Genomic DNA, 23638 nt, shown 5'->3' with positions numbered 1-23638 from the left:
CTATACAGGGCGCACCAGAAGTTATAGCGCGAACTGAAACGGTGAAAAGTACACGATAGTAGAAGCAAAAAGGGCTCAGTAAACATGGGATTGCGAATGTATGGTTTTGACTGTTTGTAGACATCGTATGCTTTTCACGTGTGAGGTCCATAGTCCTACTTAATAACAAATAACATGATTAAAAGGTTCACCTCGCTAGATAATAATGTCACTTTTATTACCAAGAACTGTACAGTATGTTACATGTTCGGCAGTGTTCAGTTTCAAACAAAGAAACCTCGGAGTGCGCAAGGAGACAAGCGCATCCTCACCTTCGCGGTTAACTAAAAATGGCAGAAAAGCGAAGTAAAATAACTAGATCAATATCAATCAACAAATATGAAAAATAATACAGAAAAGGCCAGCAGTTTGCCATAACTACTAATCTATACATGAACATATTATCAATGTTCGAATTCCTTCATATGCTTTTCTTCAGCGAAAAGTTTACTGTCATCTCGGCGGCATAGCACCTGCAGCGATTGACTTACGATTACGTCACCAAAGCTTCTGCAACCTGGACAGTGTAATCAATTTAATCTAATCATCATTCATCTTTTAGAGTCGCGATTAGGCCCCCCTGCCCCCGATGGTGTAGTGGTAACTTCGTAGCCTTGTAATAAAGGGTTCCCGGTTTCGATACCAGGTGGAGACACACAGTTGTTGCGATCCCAATTTAAACTGTAAGTCCACTCCCGATTAGCTTATCTTTGAATAAAGTGACTTGAAACAAAAACTGAATAAAACCTCTTAATTTGCGATTAGAGCAAAGTGATGCAAATAGGAAGAACGGAAGAGGTAATAGAAAGAATACACATAATATGCGACGGAATAGAACTGGAAAGATACGAGTACCTGGGAACAATCATAAAGCAGACAGGAAGAATAGAAGAGAAAGTGATGAATAGAGTAAGGAAATCTAGCAATGCATGCTACCAACTAAGTCAGACCATTTTCGGAAAAAGGGAAATAGACACCAAAACTAAACTATAAGTGTATAAGTCAGTAGTGGTACTATACGGAAGTGAAAGCTGGCCAGTAAGAGGGAAAGAAATAAAACAAATCACGACAGTTGAGATGAAACGCTTCCGTAGAATAATTGGTAAGACGAGAAGTGAATGGACGAAGATAGAAAAGCAAAACAATTTATGGAAGCTAGAACAGAGGGAAGGAGAACAAGAGGTAGACCCCGGAAGACATTCGAAAAAGGAACAGAAGAAAGAGGACAAAAGAAAGGAAAAGGAATAGGAGAATTGAAGAGGATGGCAAAGGAACGGGAGAGAAGGAAGGGGTGGATAGAGGCAACCCGACGCTATGAGGCAAAAGGGGAAAGAGGAAGAAGAAGGAGAAGAAGTTGCGATTAGCCAAAAGTGGCAGAAAAGCAATGTAAATCAAGGAAATTACAAAAATAAATAAAATAAATTTAAAACTTCTCGGCGATAATGTAACGCTAGTCTAATCACAGTTACAAGTTATTAGAGAAAACGAATTGAAAAATGTAAAATTTATTCAAATTTCGCTGAAATATTGAGATTTATCTTGTTTTACCCTTATTTTCATATAACCGGTGAAATTCTCACTACATCTGGCAACACTGTCTCAAATGACGGTTTATAGGCACAATACTCTTTCTGGTGTAGCAGTGCTTGAGGTCGGAACAAAAGAACGTCCCTCATTGTTGCCAGACCCAGGGTTACGTTCCTGAACCAGAGCCAACGTTTGAACTGGGTAATTCGAGATTTTACTTCCGGGGGGAAATGCTCGTCGTAAAGTCACTCTGTAATTCCTAGACCCTTTATTATTCCGGGTAAAAGGCGAGCGGAGAATATTGCCACCGATTCCATTGCTATAATATGAAACAATTACATACTTCTGGAAGAAGCCGTTGAGATAAAATAGTATCGTCGTAGGCATTGTTGAAGAACAATATACTGCGTATAAAAGTCACGTGAAAAGCAAACTATCCGAGGGAACAACTAAACGGTCGATCGAAGACTTGTTTTTTCTTGCTGATCAAATGTTTTGAGGTGCTGTAACCAATGGTAAGGTCCTCGAAGACCACAGGGTGCTTTGAGCGCTGTAGACGGTTTGGTTTCGAACTAAATATTTGTAATGCTTTAAAGTTATGAATTTTTTGAATGAATCGGTCAAACGAAGAACGTTGTAAGCTACAGTTTTGCCTACAGATATATTCAATTAAAGAAAAAAATGTTTTTGGCTTCTAGTAGTATAAGCTAGGTGAGCCAAAGGTGGCTATAGTTAAGCTTCTAGGGTAATTTACAAATCTCTAATGAGAGACAAATTTCTGAAATGAAAGATATAACTCCTATAACTAATTAACAACGTGTACCAAATGGATGTTTTGTAATATTGCTTGTAACTTTTTTAAAAAAAAGAATTACAAAACCGTTTCATCTGTTCCCAAGGTGGCCCACGGCTTATAGTTGGCTTAGAAAATGATGCTTGTGCTCAAGAAAACATATTTATTCATGATTAGTTTCTACATCTTATTAGAGAAAATTGTTGGTGTCAAAATTTTGATTCTTAACATGCAGTAACGACGAATAGCCGACCCCCGTGGAAGACTGGTCTGCACAGTCCCTACGACCAGTGATGTGCATCTACGCGAAAACAACGATAGTCTACACGTAGACTATTTTATACACGTAGATAACGTCTATGTAAACAACATGGCGAAAGGTGATAACTTAGAGAAGGGCGCTGTGGAAGTAAAACAAAATTATGCTGCGTATCAGTTGCTAATGTGTGAGAAGAACCTTTCGTACTCTTCCTTGAAAATTCGAACAATTTCTCACCTAGGAAAAGAACTAACTAAGAAATATTCTAGAGTTTTAGGGGAAACGACTACTTTTTCCTCACAACTGCCATCTGTCGTTGTTTTTTTTATACGATTTATCTTCTTTCATAGTTGATGATCGATGATTTTGTTGTTCGTTAGGAACCATTATAGTTGAAAATGTCACTTTCCTTTCGTGAAAGCGTTAAAAATTAATTTTAATGTACTTTAGATTGTCTACGTAGTCTATGCAATCTACAACCCAATGTAATCTACGTGTAGACGTAAACTTATAGTGTACAGCACATCACTGCCTACGACGCCAGGGGTTGCACAATAATTTAGATAAAGTGACTGCTGGCAGCCCGAGACAGTTCGTGTCCTGCATGGTGCACCAGAAGGAGAATGAATATATTAAATCAGTGCCATCTGTTAGCCGTGTTAAATACTAATATGATTTGCGCAACGTAGGCCACATTGGGAACACGGGCTACGTTTGGCTCACCTACTTCATAGTACCACTGTGGGAATTAAGCTTTTTTCCTTTGGGGGGGTTGCTCACTCAGGGCGTATTTTTTATTTCATTTCTAGAAGTAGGATTTTTTTCTTTTTGTTGTTGCTAACCTAGATCATTAAATTCTATAACATTTACACGTAATTTAGAAACATTTAGTATTGTTGTTGTTGTTAAGAGAAGATCAAAACTCGTACATAAAAAGAGCTATCGAACTAGTTACAACGTAAGCTTGATCGAATTTCTACAGGGTGGCCCCTAAAAAATGGTAACCGAATTAAGGTAACGGTTCTACATTTCGGTTGCCTTTTTTGGGCCACCCTGTATATTACCAATTTCAAATGTAATTCCTATCTAACTAGGCCCGTGCCCAGAGGAGGGGCCATGGCCCCCCCCTTGATCTTTGAAATATTTAATGTGAACATGTAAAAAGCTACGAAAATAACATCGACGATTTTTCAAATTTGTAAAAATGTCGATTTTGTCATTTGCATACATGAATGAGTTTGTCAGCAGGCTCTAGAATTCTTCAGTCCTCAACACTGAGTAGTTTTAGTTTTATAACCATTTATGCAAGGGTACCAGACGTCCTGATTTAGTTCGGACAGTCCCGACTTTCTTCGAAGCTGCCGTCATGCTAAAATGTCTCCTCTTTTTTTGGTTAACTCACATTTAGACATGTGCTCTATGTAAATTAAATTATACTAATTAGCAATTATTAATATTATATCAATTTCATGATGTCGTCGCTCATTCTCATCGTTGCGATTAGACTTGGCAGAGAAGTGACATAAAATATCCTAATCCAATCAACCTCACAGGATTTCGGATCTTCTCTTTGCTCCACATTTTTTTTATTTGGCAGTTTTGACTACACTTAAGCTAGATAATGAATACGCACTGCTACACTGCTATATCTCTAGTCTTTATACATTTTTCTTAACTATTCATGAAATAAGAACAATACAGTATTAATTAATTTCAGCATTAGAATTTTCAATCCCCAGGAGCGTATATTCTAGGCTACCTAGGCTATCTCCGAAGCCTGAAGCCTAGAAAGTAAAATACTGAAGATAGTGGCGATTCTGAAGATGGCAACCTGAATTCTTATGAGTTGGCAACCTGAATTCTTAGGAGTTGGCAACCTGAATTCTTAGGAGTTGGCAACCTCAATTCTTAGGAGTTGGCAACTTGAATTCTTAGGAGTTGGCAACCTGAATTCTTAAAAGTTGGCAACATGAATTTTTATAAGTTTGCAACCTGACTACCGTTGGGATGGCAACGTGGCTTCCTTGAAGACGTCAAGAATGAGCCTATTAGTCTTCTCCATTCCTCCATAGTCTAGTGAGTCAGTCCAGGTTTTACACTCAGCATATGCCACTGTCAATCCCATTTTCTATGAGGAGGATAAAGGCATCCCTGGCAGGTGTAACAATAACTTTATTTTGCCGGGAATAACATTTTGTTTTGGGGGGTGGATCCCCGGCATCCACCCCGTTAATTCGCACACTGAGTATACCACACTGAAGGGAGAAAAGAGTGTTATGGGTACTTTAGTATTATATGGACTACCTCATTTCAGACAGTCTGTTTTCTGAGGCTAGGTTAGGCTAGGTAAAGAAACGAACCTAACCTTACCTCAGAAAACAGACGACGGTCTAAAATGAGGTAGTCCGTATAATACTAAAGTACCAAGGGTTACGCATCGTGTACTTTTCTGTTTTAGAAAAAAGTGAGGAAGTACTAATTAAACATAAAAACAAAAATATAATAAACATTTTTTTAGCCCACTGTTATAAATAACATATGACTGACTGGATATTTCTGTTTTGGTTTTGTGTTGGATACAAGGATGCCCATGTGACCGATTCAAATAATGGAGATAATAATTTATGAAATTTGTCATGCAGGGATGTCAGCGTAGCAGGTTTGGCTGAAGATTAGACTTCTGGTAGTTTACTCAGGAAGATACCCTGCCCTCTATCGGTCTGGTGTGAAGGTTGAGTTCGTGTAGCTTTTATGAAAGGAAAGCACTTTTTAAATCAATGTCTATGTACACGGTGAGACTAAAAGAAATAGACAGATTAAACTATTTGTAAATCGAAAACGGTTTGTTTTATCAGGAAGTATTCAGTACTGTTTTTAGATAAAGTCTTCAAGTTCACGGCCTCCGGCTTTCGTTTGTTTTCCTGACGTCAGCCTCACGTGAGCGCCCTTGAGCAACTGGACTATGACATTGATATATGTCGTGTTACAAAAGAATTACACATAGAGCATATTATCCATGTAAACTTTAGGACATACTCTTCCAAACATGTAAGTATTTCAGTCATGTTATTAAAACCCTGTTTCTGTAAAACTTTCAAACTCTTTCTTTTAGCTTGCTTTATATTGGCTCACACCGCCTACCCTTTGCAGTTTCTAGCCATCGGTACTAAGGCTCACCCTGAATTTTATCGTTCTCTTCTTCTTTGGTACAATTACAACACCGTAGAACTTCACTACGAGGTTGGTATATCAGAGCAGGAGTCTGTGAAGCAACGCCGCACAAAACGGTAGAGAAGGGAAGACGCGCAGCTGCGTTGCCCCACCCATGCAATCCCATTCCCTCTCACACGTTCATTGGTCTAGCCCTCTCGAGCTACTGCTTGCGCAGAAGACACCTTCGTTTGTGTGCTCCACAAACACCTTGGACAGATCATAAGAACTTATCCACAGCTTTGTGGACTCGGAGGACTATGTCCGTAAAAGTGGGGGGACGTCCCCATGGCCCAAAAAAGGTTTTTGGACAGCTGAGGGTGGCCGTTGGAAGTTTGCCAGTGCGTCTATGAGGCCGGCCGAAAGGTAGCTGGGAAATCTCTGAATAAAACATCCAGACCTTTTATATAATTGAGTTGTTTACAAAAACTATGAAAACAGCCTCGTTATTTGCATTACGTTAACTGTGAACATCATGCAGAAAATCGCAAATATCATTAGAGAACCGAGCAGAGAACTAGTAAACGAAATGTCCTTTTGAAATGCAGGTTTAAAGGATTAATTCAGAAATTAACACGGTTGCCAAGGCAACACAGAATGCACAGGTGTTTTGATTTTAAGTAAAATGTGCCGCTGGGTACACACAGAAATTCCATATACTATATAAGGCTCCTTACTCAGGTTCTGCACGGGCTGGGGGCAAAGCCAATCTCTTACTGAAGATGAATTCAGGTCAATTATATATGCTTTTCATCATTTAGAATGATTGTAGGGGGTTTTCGGGATATACAGGCTGCGGCAATGAATGGGTTGATTAAATACTCCACACTTAAGACAAAATAATATATAATACACAATAAAACATGCATAATTAGGACAAAATGAACTACATTTTTCATTCAAGAAGAAATACCAAAAGAAAAACAACAATCCTTACATTTTGATTTATTTGGAAATAACATTATTAAGATGACCACCATTTTGTTCCACGCATTCTCTGTCTTTTTGGTAAATTACATATCGCATTGCAACATGGCCACAGAAATTTGAGGCACGTCTTCCTGGATCCGATTGAAAGTGTGTAGGGGTGGTGCTTGGAAGGCTTTTGCTATCAAATTCACCTCTTTTCTAAATCCTCGCTGCGCGGAAACGTAACTATCATTGTTGTATGCTTTTACAGCGAATGCGCGCTGTGCCCCGTTCCACGACTCTATCACAACTGAACATTAATGCTGGACCTGCAAGATGGCGGTAGTCACAGGTTATCTCTGATGCAACAACTAGCTACACCCAGTATTGCAAAAACGCTCGATTCATTACCGCACAATATATATTTGTTTAGATAGAGAACAGATACCACGAAACTATTAGAAATATATCGATAATAGTACATGCACGTTACGCGCAGATTCTCCCGATAGTTCTTGGGAGAATTTCAAATGGGTCTAATCTTTCAGAGCTTAGAATGTAAGTGTGGTGCTTCGAAAGAACAAACATGTTTCTGAGAGATGAAATATTTGGCTACGTCTGAACCTTCCAACAGAACTGGTTCTCCAGCAAATTATCAACATTGAGGCAATAGGGAACTCGTTAATTTTGCTTCCATTGTTGTCCTTAATAAGGAACATAACGCTTAAGGTGTGATTAAGGAGAGACTATTCCATTGTGACTTCAGTCAATCTCAGATTTTCCTGGACAATACAGTATATTTCGCAAAGATGTTTGGATACCATTGGCGACAAAACCATTTCCTTACGTACAAGATAAATGTATGGTTTTGTTTCATATCTCTTATGATGGGTTAAAAGGTCCCGAGTTCGATATCATGGGGCACTTAGTGGTTCGTACACCACTTAGGTGTACGTACACCACTCTAGAACTTAGTGCAAACGGTGCGGTCACATAATACACTGACAGCAAATCAACAAATTGGGTAAATCAGTGTTATGGTTTGTAATGAACTAGAGTGAAATCGTAAGCTTCTGAGGCAGCTCAAAAGATACTCCAGAACATGTTCTCTAATGGTTTTGATTTCTTTTAATTTATCTTATGTAAAAATGTGTTGTGAGACCCTTTATAATCAAAGTGAGAGATTATGAAAATTCATTGAATTCACTCGGTTTTCTATTTATATATGCCGTATATTTTTTTTTTGTAATCTGTATTCTCTGTATTAGCTCAGTAGTAAAAAACTGAATGATAAAAATAGACCTAGTATAAGATACGTTACCGCAGCTTCATCTGTCGTCGATATGAAAAATGCATCGTATGATCGTACCTAATGATCACTAAAATATCCATTAAAATACTTAGTTTTAAGTTTATTTTCAGGAACTTGTCACTGCAAAAGAAGTAACAACGCATTTCGCTTACCAGTTGCATCTTCGCAGCTCGCTAAATGCGTCAATTTGATGAATTCATGAATTAATTGAATTGTTAACAAGTTTTGTCTGTTGATCCATTGTTGGATTTAGGTATGACGTCGATTTGGAAGACGGTTGGCTGCACTAATGATCTGTCAATGGATTCCTGATTGTTATATAATTGGAATTCGATGCATTATGCTGTGTAAATCAGGATATTGAATTAAAGAGATAATTGCTCTGCGTTGCCCACTAATTCACAGCAATACATCATGTGGATTCAGGCGACGTTTGACAGCGGCGAAAGTGGATGACGTAGTAGGCTTTGCAACTATGGCAGCCAATGTCAACGTTTAACAGATATGGCGCTGTCAGTTTTGAATCTCACGGATTTCCTTTGTTTCTTCATTGTTCCATTCTTCGCTATTGTTCAAGATTTGTCGGTTCATGTTATATAACCTTCATTTTTCCGATTGGATGATGAAATAATTTAACAATTGAAACGAACAACCTGGTATTGTTCTGTGATTCACATAGTATTTTAAACGGTACAGCAATATTTCAGAAGGGTGAACTTTACAAATTTTAAAATTGAATTCATTTTGACACCTAAAATTATTGTCAGGACTTGGATTTCATGAATTTTAAAAGAGAAAACGCATGGTATGCTTTTGCAGCTTTTATTACACAGAGGAGTTAGATTGACTGAAAAGTTAGTGAAAATTGAGGCTCGATTATGGTTTAAAACTGAACGGAATTTCATTGTTCCAGGTTAGCACATCAATATGTTCCGAAAGGAATATTAGATGATTCACAAAATCCACATTTTGATTTCATCACTTCTCTTTTTCATCTCCTTTATCATGTGTTTTGCTTCTCACAGAACAATGGCGTGCCCTGAACTTCCTCTACTAACCTCCAGTGTACGCCAACGTAGGTAGAATAACAGAATAAAGTTTTCACGCTGTGTATAGGTATTTGCCCCATGACTGTGTGCCTGCCTCAAAGACACACGGATACTTACCCGTACATATCACTGAATGATTGATATCAGCACTTATACAGGAGAATAGGTGTTAATGAAGATATTTTCAACCTAGTTTTTCACAGTCTCCAACAGGCCTTACGTTGGATATTTCTTATCTAATTTTCTGGGCCTCCCAGATGGCGCAGTGGTAGCGTCGTAGCCTTGTAATCAAGGGGTCTCGGGTTCGATTCCCTGTGGAGGCAAATAGTGGTTTGGATCGCACTTTAAACTGCAGGTTCAGTCCCGATTAGCCTTTATGTGTTTTAGACATGTTTCTGTTTATTTTCTTCCATTTTTGAAGTCTGTAAATCACTCCTGTCTCTCTCTGTTGTAGGTCTTCATGTGGTGGCATGTAAAGCTGAGAAATGTGTAGTTCGAAATGACATCTGTATATCGAGGAGACCACATCGTGTCGTTCGTGTGCTGCTCAGTTAACGTTTAACTGGGCATCTGTACATCTCACCTTCCCTTAGTTTCCAGAAGGTAGGTAAAAATATCCATATTATTTTTCTTAATATATTAATGTGTTCTGTCTTTATCATGGCATTCGCAGACATCGATACAAAAATCGCCGGTTCGAGGCTTAGTGCGTTAACCGATCTCGTTACCGAAGTTCCCGACCTGGACATGGGTGTTCAGTGTGATCGATATCTTCCAATCATATCACATCCTTATCGTCGCTTGCAGACAAGAATGGCAGAAATGAAACGTAAAATACGATAATTATACAACTAGAGACGGGGCTAAAATACAAATACAAGAATGAAATAACAATGGTTCAAATCAATGTATAGTAGTATGATTCGGTCACAATGATGCTAACACAGGAGTGAAAATGAAATATGTTCGTAACCAGTGACACGGTGGTCCATCCAGGTTGAGTCCCGTAAATTGTGCATCAGATGTACATTTCTTTCGATTCTGTCACCATGGAAACAAGTGTTAGAAAAATAAGAGAGCATCGAGTTCTACATTATGGATTTCTTCTCACGTTGCAGTTGTATGCAGACCTTTAAGCCAGTAATGAGGCTAGATAAAGATGAGAAAATGAGTATCTGTAATAAACGTGTATTGGGGCTCGTTCTTTCTTATAGAAAATGACAGCGCTCAGTGTAGTACAGAGAAATTGTTTGGCACTTTTCGTAACAGCCAGTTCTTCAACTTTTCCTTTTCCCGTTTATGTGCACCGTGCAGTTATATTCAGAAACATGCTCCTAGAATAGGCTACTTAGAAAGTAATACTTTCATGAGCGCCCATGTAAAATTCAAGCTTCCGTCCGACCCCAGGCTGCGGGTAATCTTCCTTTCCGTTCCTGGCGCTTCGTGAAGTATTCTGTACCTCACTTCCTTCCTTGGAGCTAGATATCTGGAAGCTGATGTCTTCAAGCAACATCAGCCTACCAAATGGTGCAATTTCAACCTTTACTATTATAGTTCTTAGTAAATACCGAACTGGCTATCTTTTTATTAGCCTGCTAACAGTTGCGCTCGGAATTCCGACAGGTGGCGTCTGGGTAGAAACATTTTTCTTCTTCCGTTCCTGAACCACCTATATTTTCCACACTATTTCGGCCACAATCTCTGACGTCATACCAAACAGGACAATATGATATACATGCTTCCTTTCAGATTTAGAATGCATAGAATAGAATGAAAAGTGAAATATACAGACGAGTCACGAGCACGTGGATCAGGAGACCTTCGTGGGAGAATGGCATTTGTTCTCCATTCTGGCAATAAATAGCATTATGTTTTAATGCAGAGACACTACAACACTACTAGTTCAACAGTCACGTGGCAACTCAAGAGACAAACTATGTGAAAACAAAATGGCATTCAGCGCAGAAAGTTACGAGAGTAGTGATTCCATGTGTCATCTGACAAGAAAAAATGTGGCACAAAATTCTTCTACCCGTGGTTACGGGAACAGAATGTATGTCATAATTAGGTCATAGGGGCGACATTGAAAGGTACTGAGGAGGAGTGCCATCTAGCGTGCCCTGACGAAGATTGATTTCACTTTGGTTTTTGGCATGGGGTCCAATCCACCCATGCATTACCTCTCGAGGATAAAGATCATTTTTTGTACTGTAAACTATAAGAAAAACTCAATATGCTGCCCAAGGCAGAAATTTATTTTATTTTAAAACCTAAGCTAAACGTAACGTTTCAACCTTCTAGCATGGTCTTCTTCAGACTCTGTACCAAGTACAAATGAAACAAGGTACAAAACAGGAAGATATATATACACAAAATCACTCCCCTCCAGACACAAGGTTATTAAAAAGTTGTTTTTTTTTCTCTGGAACATTCCAGCAGGTGGCCTTCCCTTGTCAACTGTACTTTCACCTGACAGGCGATTTAGCTAAACATTTCCTATCACCTGGAAAGTGGTTGGACTCTTTATCTCACACTCCTTTTCCTTTCTTTCTTCATTCCTCTTCCTTCTTCTCTCCTCTTTCGCTCTTGTCCTTTCCACTCTTTCTAATACTTTCTTCCATTCTTTGTTTATATTCAGTCCCCCATTCCAGTTCATTGTTTCTTCTCCTTTCTTCTCTATTTCCTTGGTCTCCTTCCATTTTCTCACTACTTCTCCCTTCCTATCTGCTTAGCCTCATCCCACTCTATTTCATGTCTTGTTTCTCTCGTGTGTTTAAATATCGCATTTCTCTCTCTCTCTTAAGTCATACATCTAGACGTTGCTAGAAGGTTGAAACGTTAAGTTTAGTTTATGTTTTAAAATAAAATAAATTTCTGCCTTGCTCAGCATATTGAGTTTTTCATATCATGGAAACAAGGCTTAATGGTGTTATAATTAAACTATAAGGTAGAGTTTTAGACTTGGAAAAGGATTAGGATCAGTCTCTTCGAGATAGGAATTAACTTCAAAACCAGCGATACAACGCGCGCACGCATCATATGAGGTAAATACCTTCATGTACACTAGAGTACGAACTTAGAAAATTGTATAGACTTGATCGTCAATTCTTAAAATACTCGACATATACACGTGGAATAACACCAATCCTATTCCGGGTACAAGTTAGAATTCGAATGTGGAAACACTGCATGGTCCACTCCAGTCGGTCTCGCGTAGCTGCCCTGTTCTGAATTTATGCTGGAAAAGTGTCTGGAGTTTCTCCAGGAAATGTTTTCAGGGAGTCAGGGGGGGGATTTGCCTCAGGGTATCCCGTCTCTTTCTCTCTCCGTTCTCTTCTCCAGCTGTGAATATCGACCATTCTTCCACGCCTGAAGGACACAGAACTGATTCCAACAGCGCTGAACACACACACACACACACTCGCTCCAGAAAACTTGCCTTGCCCTGGCGAAACTGGCTCTGAGGATGAAAGATTTAGAAATCCAGCTCCTCTATTCCCTGGGACCTGTTCAGTTGCCTGACGTGGAAAGCCAGTGTAAACTCGAGCCGGATTCAGGCTCAAGAACGTTCGGAATTGAGTGCATTAGACAGACAGCTCTTGCGAAATGAGGTGCGGTGTTTATCCAACTTGCAGTTCCGTCCTTGAGGCATGCACTGTATTATAACTTGAGCGAGGATGCTGGTTGTTGGTTTTAAGTTGCATGGCCATGCCTTTGCACGCTGGGTCTTCAAAGACAACGCAAGCAGTGAACGAATTATATATCTTGTTCTGTGAGATGGGGTGCCATCTATTGTCAAATTCCGTAGATCTCGAGTCCACCCAATAATTTGGCTATCACTATTTCTACTACTGGTACCATCATTATTACTAATAATATTTCTAATAGTAATATTGTTGTTAAACTTCTTATCAATCCAGGATTTAGGAAGGCTTGAAGGGGCTTAACCTTGTAAAGTGCCACAAAATAAAAAGCAGAGATACTTGAAGTGAAGTAAGAATGTAAAAATTATAACTGACCATCTGACTTAAGTTGGCCGAAGTTGTTAGATTTGGCTTACACATATATAAATTCTGGTCTGCTTGTTATCGTGTTGAACTGATTGAAATGACATGTTTTCTCGCGTGCTGGAGAGTGTGTGTGTGTGTGTAGAATTGGAAACTTTTAATGATGGAATAAAATTCCGGAAGGGTGTAATATAGCAAAACTCACGAAAACTTTCCTATCACAGAAGCAATATCAGTACACTAACTGAGCAAAGCAATATGATTGATTGATTTAGTTTATTTTACTTCGCTTTTATGCCACTCCTGGCTAATCGCGACAGTACAATAACTGAGCAAAGCAATATGATTGATTGATTTAGTTTATTTTACTTCGCTTTTATGCCACACGTGGCTAATCGCGAAGATGAGAATGAATGGTGGTAAAATTAAATGGATAAAAGGTCAATCACAAACACAGTACACAACCGAGCTCCACGGAGTAAAATGTTGGCGGTGATTTCAGACCCCAGAGCCTCGCGAGTCTGTAAAATACAATCGAGGGTTTTCTGCGTAGAAGAGAGGTTGGCATTTGGGTGTCCTCGCAGAGTGGTCACCCCTTACACCCCAAGGCAATATGAGTTCCTATAACTGACCAAAGAAATATGAACCCTGCCTATAACTGACCAAAGATATATGAGCAGTACCTATAACTAACCAAAGAAATATGAGCAGTACCTACCTATAACTGACCAAAGAAATATGAGCAGTATCTATAACTGAGCAAATAAATATGAGCACTGCCTACAACTAACCAAAGAAATATGAGCAATACCTATAACTGACCAAAGAAATATGAGCAGTACCTATAACTGACCAATGAAATATGAGCACTACCTATAACTGACCAAAGAAATATGAGCACTACCTATAACTGACCAAAAAAATATGAGCACTACCTACAACTGGCCAAAGAAATATGAGCACTACCTATAACTGAGCAAAGAAATATGAGCACTACCTATAACTGACCAAAGAAATATGAGCACTACCTATAACTGACCAAAAAAATATGAGCACTACCTACAACTGGCCAAAGAAATATGAGCACTACCTATAACCGAGCAAAGAAATATGAGCAGTACCTATAACTGACCAAAAAAATATGAGCACTACCTACAACTGGCCAAAGAAATATGAGCACTACCTATAACTGACCAAAGAAATATGAGCACTACCTATAACTGACCAAAAAAATATGAGCACTACCTACAACTGGCCAAAGAAATATGAGCACTACCTACAACTGGCCAAAGAAATATGAGCAGTACCTATAACTGACCAAAGAAATATGAGCACTACCTACAACTGGCCAAAGAAATATGAGCACTACCTATAACTGACCAAAAAAATATGAGCACTACCTACAACTGGCCAAAGAAATATGAGCACTACCTATAACTGAGCAAAGAAATATGAGCAGTACCTATAACTGAGCAAAGAAATATGAGCACTACCTATAACTGGCCAAAGAAATATGAGCACTACCTATAACCGAGCAAAGAAATATGAGCAGTACCTAGAACTGGCCAAAGAAATATGAGCACTACCTACAACTGAGCAAAGAAATATGAGCAGTACCTATAACTGAGCAAAGAAATATGATCAGTACCTATAACTGGCCAAAGAAATATGAGCACTACCTATAACTGAGCAAAGAAATATGAGCAGTACCTATAACTGAGCAAAGAAATATGATCAGTACCTATAACTGGCCAAAGAAATATGAGCACTACCTATAACCGAGCAAAGAAATATGAGCAGTACCTATAACTGGCCAAAGAAATATGAGCACTACCTATAACCGAGCAAAGAAATATGAGCAGTACCTATAACTGGCCAAAGAAATATGAGCACTACCTATAACTGAGCAAAGAAATATGAGAAGTAACTACAACTGAGCAAAGAAATATGAGCACTACCTATAACTGAGCAAAGAAATATGATCAGTACCTATAACTGGCCAAAGAAATATGAGCACTACCTATAACTGAGCAAAGAAATATGAGCAGTACCTATAACTGAGCAAAGAAATATGATCAGTACCTATAACTGGCCAAAGAAATATGAGCACTACCTATAACCGAGCAAAGAAATATGATCAGTACCTATAACTGGCCAAAGAAATATGAGCACTACCTATAACTGAGCAAAGAAATATGAGCAGTACCTATAACTGAGCAAAGAAATATGATCAGTACCTATAACTGGCCAAAGAAATATGAGCACTACCTATAACCGAGCAAAGAAATATGAGCAGTACCTATAACTGGCCAAAGAAATATGAGCACTACCTATAACCGAGCAAAGAAATATGAGCAGTACCTATAACTGGCCAAAGAAATATGAGCACTACCTATAACTGAGCAAAGAAATATGAGAAGTAACTACAACTGAGCAAAGAAATATGAGCACTACCTATAACTGAGCAAAGAAATATGATCAGTACCTATAACTGGCCAAAGAAATATGAGCACTACCTATAACTGAGCAAAGAAATATGAGCAGTACCTATAACTGAGCAAAGAAATATGATCAGTACCTATAACTGGCCAAAGAAATATGAGCACTACCTATAACCGAGCAAAGAAATATGATCAGTACCTATAACTGGCCAAAGAAATATGAGCACTACCTATAACTGACCAAAAAAATATGAGCACTACCTACAACTGGCCAAAGAAATATGAGCACTACCTATAACCGAGCAAAGAAATATGAGCAGTACCTATAACTGACCAAAAAAATATGAGCACTACCTACAACTGGCCAAAGAAATATGAGCACTACCTATAACTGACCAAAGAAATATGAGCACTACCTATAACTGACCAAAAAAATATGAGCACTACCTACAACTGGCCAAAGAAATATGAGCACTACCTATAACCGAGCAAAGAAATATGAGCACTACCTATAACCGAGCAAAGAAATATGAGCACTACCTATAACTGAGCAAAGAAATATGAGAAGTAACTACAACTGAGCAAAGAAATATGAGCACTACCTATAACTGAGCAAAGAAATATGATCAGTACCTATAACTGGCCAAAGAAATATGAGCACTACCTATAACTGAGCAAAGAAATATGAGCAGTACCTATAACTGAGCAAAGAAATATGATCAGTACCTATAACTGGCCAAAGAAATATGAGCACTACCTATAACCGAGCAAAGAAATATGATCAGTACCTATAACTGGCCAAAGAAATATGAGCACTACCTATAACTGAGCAAAGAAATATGAGAAGTAACTACAACTGAGCAAAGAAATATGAGCACTACCTATAACTGAGCAAAGAAATATGAGAAGTAACTACAACTGAGCAAAGAAATATGAGCAATACAACTGAAAAAGCAATAGGAGCACTATAATCGAGCAAAGAATCATTTGCTTTATCACTGACCAACAAAGAGCTATGTTCTAGGGCCATCGCTCATTTTGGCCTCATGCTGCAAAACCTACATCTACCCACATGACTATCGGTGAGTACTGGTTACATGTCAATCAATACCAATCGCTGGGGGATAGTGTGCGATGGTGTTTGTATACACTTGCTGGAATGTGTGTCAACTGCATCGGTTTCCATCTGGAACACATGTCCAACCCACCACCCCCAACTCCAATCTAAAGAGTAGCGTCCGCATAGCAGATTCCAGCCAACGCGAACCAATCACACGCGCGTTAACGCATGCTATTTGTTCCCATTCTGTCCAACAGATAGTAGGACAAGTCATATTCGCGCTATTAAAATGATAATCATCTGAATTGAAACACGCGGAGTTAAAATATAACATACGAGGCACCAATGAACCCGCTGACAGTTATGTACCCTCGTCCAACACACCGGCTGCATTCGGCAAATTAACTGTTTACGCGACTTGTACTACACGTCCGGAATGAAATATAACGCATCTGCATTAAGTTGTCCGGCAGAGATAGCAGCTTGTTTGCTCGGTAGGTGATTTTAGTTACAGCGGACTGGAACGGACTGATTACTTACGCGCGATGCCCGTTCAAAATTCTATTTAGAGATATTTCTCGATTTATGGCTCACGTAATTTCAAACTTAGATAAACGCTTCAGTCTGCATGCAGATATACATTTCGTGCTGCATCGAAAGTTTTAGTCTGGCTCTCTCTAACTACTTTTTTTCTCGTAATGCCCCCCCCCCCCGTCTCTTACCCTCATATTGTTCAACTATTCACAACATTGGTAGCTACCATTGATTGAATTAAGTCATTTTATATCGCTTATCTAGCTCATCGCGACGATGGGATGAGTGATGATATGATATTACTGATGAAGGGTTACCCATAAAGAACCGCTATGCCCAGCCGGGATTCGAACCGGGGACCCCTTGCGTCGTATGGCGCTGTGCTAACCACTCCGTCACAGAGATCGGTAAGTAGCTGTTGTCGTTTAACTCTGTACAATATTAGTGGTTATCATTGTTCAACTCTCTATAACATTACTAGCTACCATTGTTCAACTCTCCACAACATTAGTACCTACTATTGTTCAACTCTCTACAGCATTAGTAGCTAGCATTGTTAAACTGTCTACAACATTAGTAGCTATCATTGTTAAACTCTCTACAACATTAGTAGCTATCATTGTTAAACTCTCTACAACATGAGTAGCTATCATTGTTAAACTCTCTACAACATTAGTAGCTGCCATTGTTCAACTCTCTACAACATTAGTAGCTATCATTGTTCAACTCTCTACAACAATAGTAGCTATCATTGTTAAACTCTCTACAACATTAGTAGCTATCATTGTCAAACTCTCTACAACATTACTAGCTCCCATTGTTCAACTCTCTACAGCATTATTAGTTGCCATTGTTAAACTCTCTACAACATTAGTAGCTATCATTGTTAAACTCTCTACAACAATAGTAGCTATCATTGTTAAACTCTCTACAACATTAGTAGCTATCATTGTTAAACTCTCTACAACATTAGTAGTTACTATTATTCGATTCTTTACATTATTAGTGAACAGTTTTTATATTATTAGTAACTATATTATTCACTTTTCACAATACTAGAAACCACCGTTGATAAGCTTTTCAATGTTACAAGGGTCGGATAAAAAGTAATGGCAACACTGCTCTCCCGTGAAAGGGGTGAGTTACAGCGCCACAAGTGTTTCGTGGTTGATAAAGGAATGTCAGACGAGGAAGTATAGTGAGTGGGAGCGATTGCATGTTATTCAGTCAAAAACAGCAGTGCTCTGAAGCAGAGGACGAGAGTGCAAGCGCCCTAACAATATGTTTAGGCAAGAAGAACAACGTCTCTCAGGCAGACGGTCAACGCTGCCTACTTCTGCACCTTCTTGCAACACCACCTTCTCGTCTCGCATTAAGAAGGAAGCGACGGCACGGTGTCCCATCATCCTGCTTGACAATGCAAGGTGTCACACTGCAAACAATGTGACGGCGCTCCTGCATAACTGGTAGTGGGAGGTACTGGAACATCCGCCGTATTCACCGGTATGAGACCGTGTGATTACGACCGTTTTGTCAAAATGAAGGAACCACTGGACGGGAAGCACTACGACACGCGCGAAGCCATCATACGTGCTATAGGGCGGTCACTGCGGGACATCGACAGAGATGCACGCGCTGACGGTGTACGACGCCTTCCATACGTGTGACAGAAGGTCGTAGAGATGAGGGGCGATAACTTTGAAGGAATGTAACACTTGCTCCTCTGCCAATACAGTCAAGTACCAATTATACCAGTGTTGCCATTACTTTTTATCCAACCCTTGTAGTAACTATCATTGTTCATCCCTTTTAAAAAAAATAGTAGCTCCCATTGTTCACCTCTTTACAATATTAGTAGCTCATGTTGTTCAACTATTCACAATACAGTGACTATAATTGTTGAACACTTGACAATGTTAGGAGCTACTATTCTTCAGCTCTTTTGAAGCTACTAGAAGATATCGTTATGGAATTGCTGTGTAACGATATGGGTATGAGTTTTAAGTCCACTTTATGCACAGATAGGGTAATCAGAACTGGATCGACAGTTTCAAGTGGGATCCGAACTACTATATGGGTCCAGCTGTACCGAACCCGGAACCCCTTGATTACGAGGCGATGGCGCGTATCGATATTTTGGGGACAGGCATGTGTAAACCGTATGTAAGCAGGTTCCTGAAAACGATGAGAGTTGACACGGAGAACGCTATTTCGCATGCAAGCAGTGTGCCCTCTGGACACATAGGGTCCCGTTTCGGTTTACAATGTGCCCGCGCACCTTGTGAAGGCACAAATCTGCATTTCAAACGGACTTGCCGCGCACGCTAAACTGATTGCGGGGAGGTGAGGCGGCTGACATATTGAAGGAGAAGGAGTTGGGGGGGAGGGGTGGTCCCGATAGGTGCCCCGTGCGTGCATAACTTAATTTGGGATCATTTCCCAGTGCAGCGTGTCCTCTCTGTGCATTAGTGCGAACCCGCCCCACCCTAACTTCGGCCTACGGCAAAATCGTATCCAATCAACAATATAGTACACCTGGGACGTATTAGGTAATGGCTAACGAATTAGGTTACGTTAGTTAAAACAAAACGCGCGTTCACTTTAACAAACGTCGGTCGACTGGCTGTATTTTGTACCCATGTGTTCGACATCGGATAGCAGGCAGGATTGTTAAACGTCCAGGAATTTTAAATAAATTCAATTCCGGTCCAGGAGAGAAAATCATCAAGCGTAAATGGATTCTGGACCGTAAGGAACCTTTCTATCTGTAAAGTATTTCAATTTGGTCCAGGAAGCTTTTTACAAGATCAATTTAAATACGGTACAGGAACCTGTTTTCAATGAAACAATACCCACTTGGACCGAATTTAAATTGTGCGAGTGAAAAAGTTCCGGTCCAGCATCGGAATCCAATAGAATCCATTAGAATGTATGTGTTCCTGGACCTTAAACAACCCTGATAGCAGGTCCAGTAACAAAGCCAAGTACGGGGACAGATGAGGCCCGAATTTACTCAGCCAGCCAATATATCACCTTACGTGTATTATAAATGTATCTCTCAAACCTAGAAAGAATTCTCGAAATAATAAATGGTACGCTGTCAAAGAAACCTATAAAAATAAGCCAAGGAAAATAAATGTTTTAAGGATAGAGAGAAAGAAATAGGCCTACGTAATAACACTAGAATAGCGCAAGTCCAAAGTATTTATAGGTGTCACTATTGCTAGTAGCAGAAAATAGACAAGATGTTAAATGCTCAAAAAAATCCAAACATTTTATGCAATAAATAGGAATAGCAAAGGCATAGCTACACCAGCATTATCATATGAAAATGAATCGTGTGTGACTGTCTTCTACAATCACAATTAACTAATATTTACCTTATTTCAATTGTGTACAAGTTTATAAAATTAACAGGGAACCATTCAGATTAAGAACGCTGTATCAATGTCGATATTTGTTTTAAGTTGTTGATTTCGATTCGTTTTTGTTATATGTAAGAAGATTGACTTAAATGTTAAAAATCACAAATGAGTTTGCATCGAATGATTTAAAGTGAAATAATAACTTAAAACAAATATCGACATTGATACAGCGTTCTTAATCTGAATGATTCCCTGTTAATTTTATAAACTTGTACGTAATTAAAATAAGGTAAATATTAGTTAATTGTGATTGTAGAAGACATCACACGTGTATATTTAGCAAACAAAATATATATAATTTCATAAACTTGTACGTAATTGAAATAAGGTAAATATTAGTTAATTGTGATTGTAGAAGACAGTCACACGTGTATATTTATAAAAAAAAATTATAAATACTTGAAATGTATTGAGTAATATAAGAAGCAAATCCGAAATTAGGACATTTACATTAGATACGAAATCATTACTAGTGAAAGCTAAAGAAACACAAGGCAAGATCATCCTCATCGTCGTGAATATACAAATATAATAATTGCTATTGTTTTGTATTATTGTACTGTTGACACAAATTGGCTATTACGAAACAGCTTGGAAATGAATACACGTTTGCCTCCCCGATGGCGTAGTGGTAACGTCGTCGCCTTGTTATTAGTTTCGCCTTATGTCTCACGTGTGTGAAGTACATTGCCCAGTGGTTCGGATCCCACTTTGAACTGTAGGTCCAGTCCCGATTATCTTATCTGTGCATAAGGTGGACTTAAAATAACAAATTAGTGGCAACGTCGTAGATTTCCAATCAAGGGAAATGGGTTCAATAGCTGGTTCAGACACTTTTAGTAGTTCGGATTCTACTTTAATTTGCAAGTACAGTCCTGATTATATCCTATAGTAGCGTACATGGCTATTTTTCCTCTTCATTAACAGTATTTTTTTTCTCCTTCATCACTACAATTTATATTGTTCCAACTGAAAGTTGTTGTTACCGGGATTATTCTGATTTAAACTGCATGTACAAGGTGGCTACTCACCGGGAATTCCTTGAATTCCGGGTAATATGCGTGAATTATTGGCTCCAGGAATTATGCGTGAATTCTGCTTGATTTTTTCTCCGTAGATGTGAAATTATTAATTATGTATTAATCCAAGTCCCATTGAATTTATACATATTTTTTGTTTCTTTTTTTCAATATTTCAATATTCCACATTGAATTATATTTTTTGTAAACATGGTCAAGTGGAAGAAAAGGCTCCACAGCCTTAACTTCGCCATGTAAAAGAAGACGAAATACATAAATAAAAAAAAATATTTATTAATGTCCTGAGCCAAGTTTTTCACAGTTTAGTCTTTATTTATATGGAGGGAGCAAACGAAAGCTGCATGGAAAATAAAACAATTCTCTCAATTCATTTGCTTTCTTAGTGTCCTTTGCAGAGCAATCTATCTGACAGACGGAAGATTATGACTAGATAAGCTTTTCTAAATTGATTAGGTAAATTTGAAATTCTTATGCAATTAACACTTTTCGCAGATGACTATATTCCGTAACATTGTGACTTGTGTTTGTATATGTATTTCTAGTCTGAGTATGTGAAATGGCAAATGCAAACTCTGCACCTTAAATTAAATATACAGGGTGTCGCAAAACTCTTTCAACAACGCTTGGGTGCTGGTAGATATCATAAAGACAAGTAACTTTTCCCTAAAAAGTTTACCTCGAAAGCGCTTAGTTTCTGCGCTATAAGCGCTTAAAATCTATCCTGTACGTATGCAACCCAACACAGCAAACACCAGTAAGGCTAATCGGGACTGGACCTACAGCTTAAAGTGGGATCCGAACAACTATGTGCCTCCACCGGGAATCGAACCCGGGACCCCTTGGTTACAAGGCGACGACGCTACCACTGCGCCATCGGGGAGGCCACTAGAGACGACTTGAAAACAACAATTTGGGAGTCTTGCCTGACCAAAATCCAAAAGATTAATGATACTTGCGATATTGTAAGAAGCATTGACAGTATTTATAAACTGACCAAGACAAATAATGGGCAGACTGAATTTCAAGATTACTCATTCTAAAATATCTCCATAAATTGATTGATTGATTTAGTTTATTTTAATTCGCTTTTCTGACACCTTTGGCTAATCGCGAAGATGAGGATGGTATGAAGAAATAACAAATGACACCAATGTCTAGGCCAGGATTTAAACCCGAGACACTTGACGCCGTAGCGAGCTGTGCTAACCACATCACCACCCTGTATATACCGTTCAATTGAATTGAGTTAGAATTTTTGGATATTATACATTGGAATCACACAGACCTTTATGTTGTTAATATTTGGGTGTGGGTGTGAGAGGCGGTAATACGCAAGATTGAAATAGAGAAAACATCTACTTGTACCCTTGAAATTTTGTAAAGTTCGCCTTGAAAACCGAGAATTATTATACTTGAGTTTTATTATGGTCAAAGAGTAGTCACCCTATGTAAATGGCAATTTGCGAAAATATGGAATGACCAGTAAGAAAGGTCGAATCAGATTTTCTTTTCCAGAGTGATTAATTACAATGTGTCATTGTAAACAAAACGTGTTTTCAATGTGAACTAAAAGTGTTTTACAGTGTCCAAAAAGTGGTTCAGGAACGGAAAATGTAGGAAGCGATGAAAGGTAGTTTCTTCTGAAAACATTTGAATTGAGAACGCTTGTAGTTTCTAGAAAGTGCACAAAAACTATATATGTGCATAAAGTGGGGTTAAAACAGCAATTCAAACAAACAAATGCGATTCGTGGACGAAAACTGACTCTGCACACAAAAATTCTGGCATCGCAGAAGGAATTCGAGAATATACATAAATAAATGCTATCACTTTGCTCATCTTTACTTGAAAGATATTTTCGTTCGGTTTTGAAAATATGCATCCGACTGAAAAACCTTACGTGGCAACACTGCGAAATTGAGATTCGGAGGGGAGGGGAGGGTGAGGTGCACGCCAGGAGCCTATAAAACCTGAAAGGCTGTCTCCGCGTCGTGATAGCAATCGTTAATTTCCGTGATCGCTCCCGAATGACT

General features: G+C 38.8%; 1 protein-coding gene across 1 annotated transcript in view; it reads right to left on the bottom strand.

Moving 5' to 3' along the window:
- LOC146001557 (uncharacterized) overlaps nucleotides 1-23638 on the bottom strand; it is a 497775-nt gene that overhangs the window by 36568 nt on the left and 437569 nt on the right. The window lies entirely within an intron of this gene.

This window comes from Lepisma saccharinum, chromosome 17 (genome assembly GCF_977018435.1).
Source record: "Lepisma saccharinum chromosome 17, izLepSacc3.1, whole genome shotgun sequence".
NCBI classification, from domain to species: domain Eukaryota; kingdom Metazoa; phylum Arthropoda; class Insecta; order Zygentoma; family Lepismatidae; genus Lepisma; species Lepisma saccharinum.
This window is presented reverse-complemented; position numbering and strand designations above follow the sequence as displayed.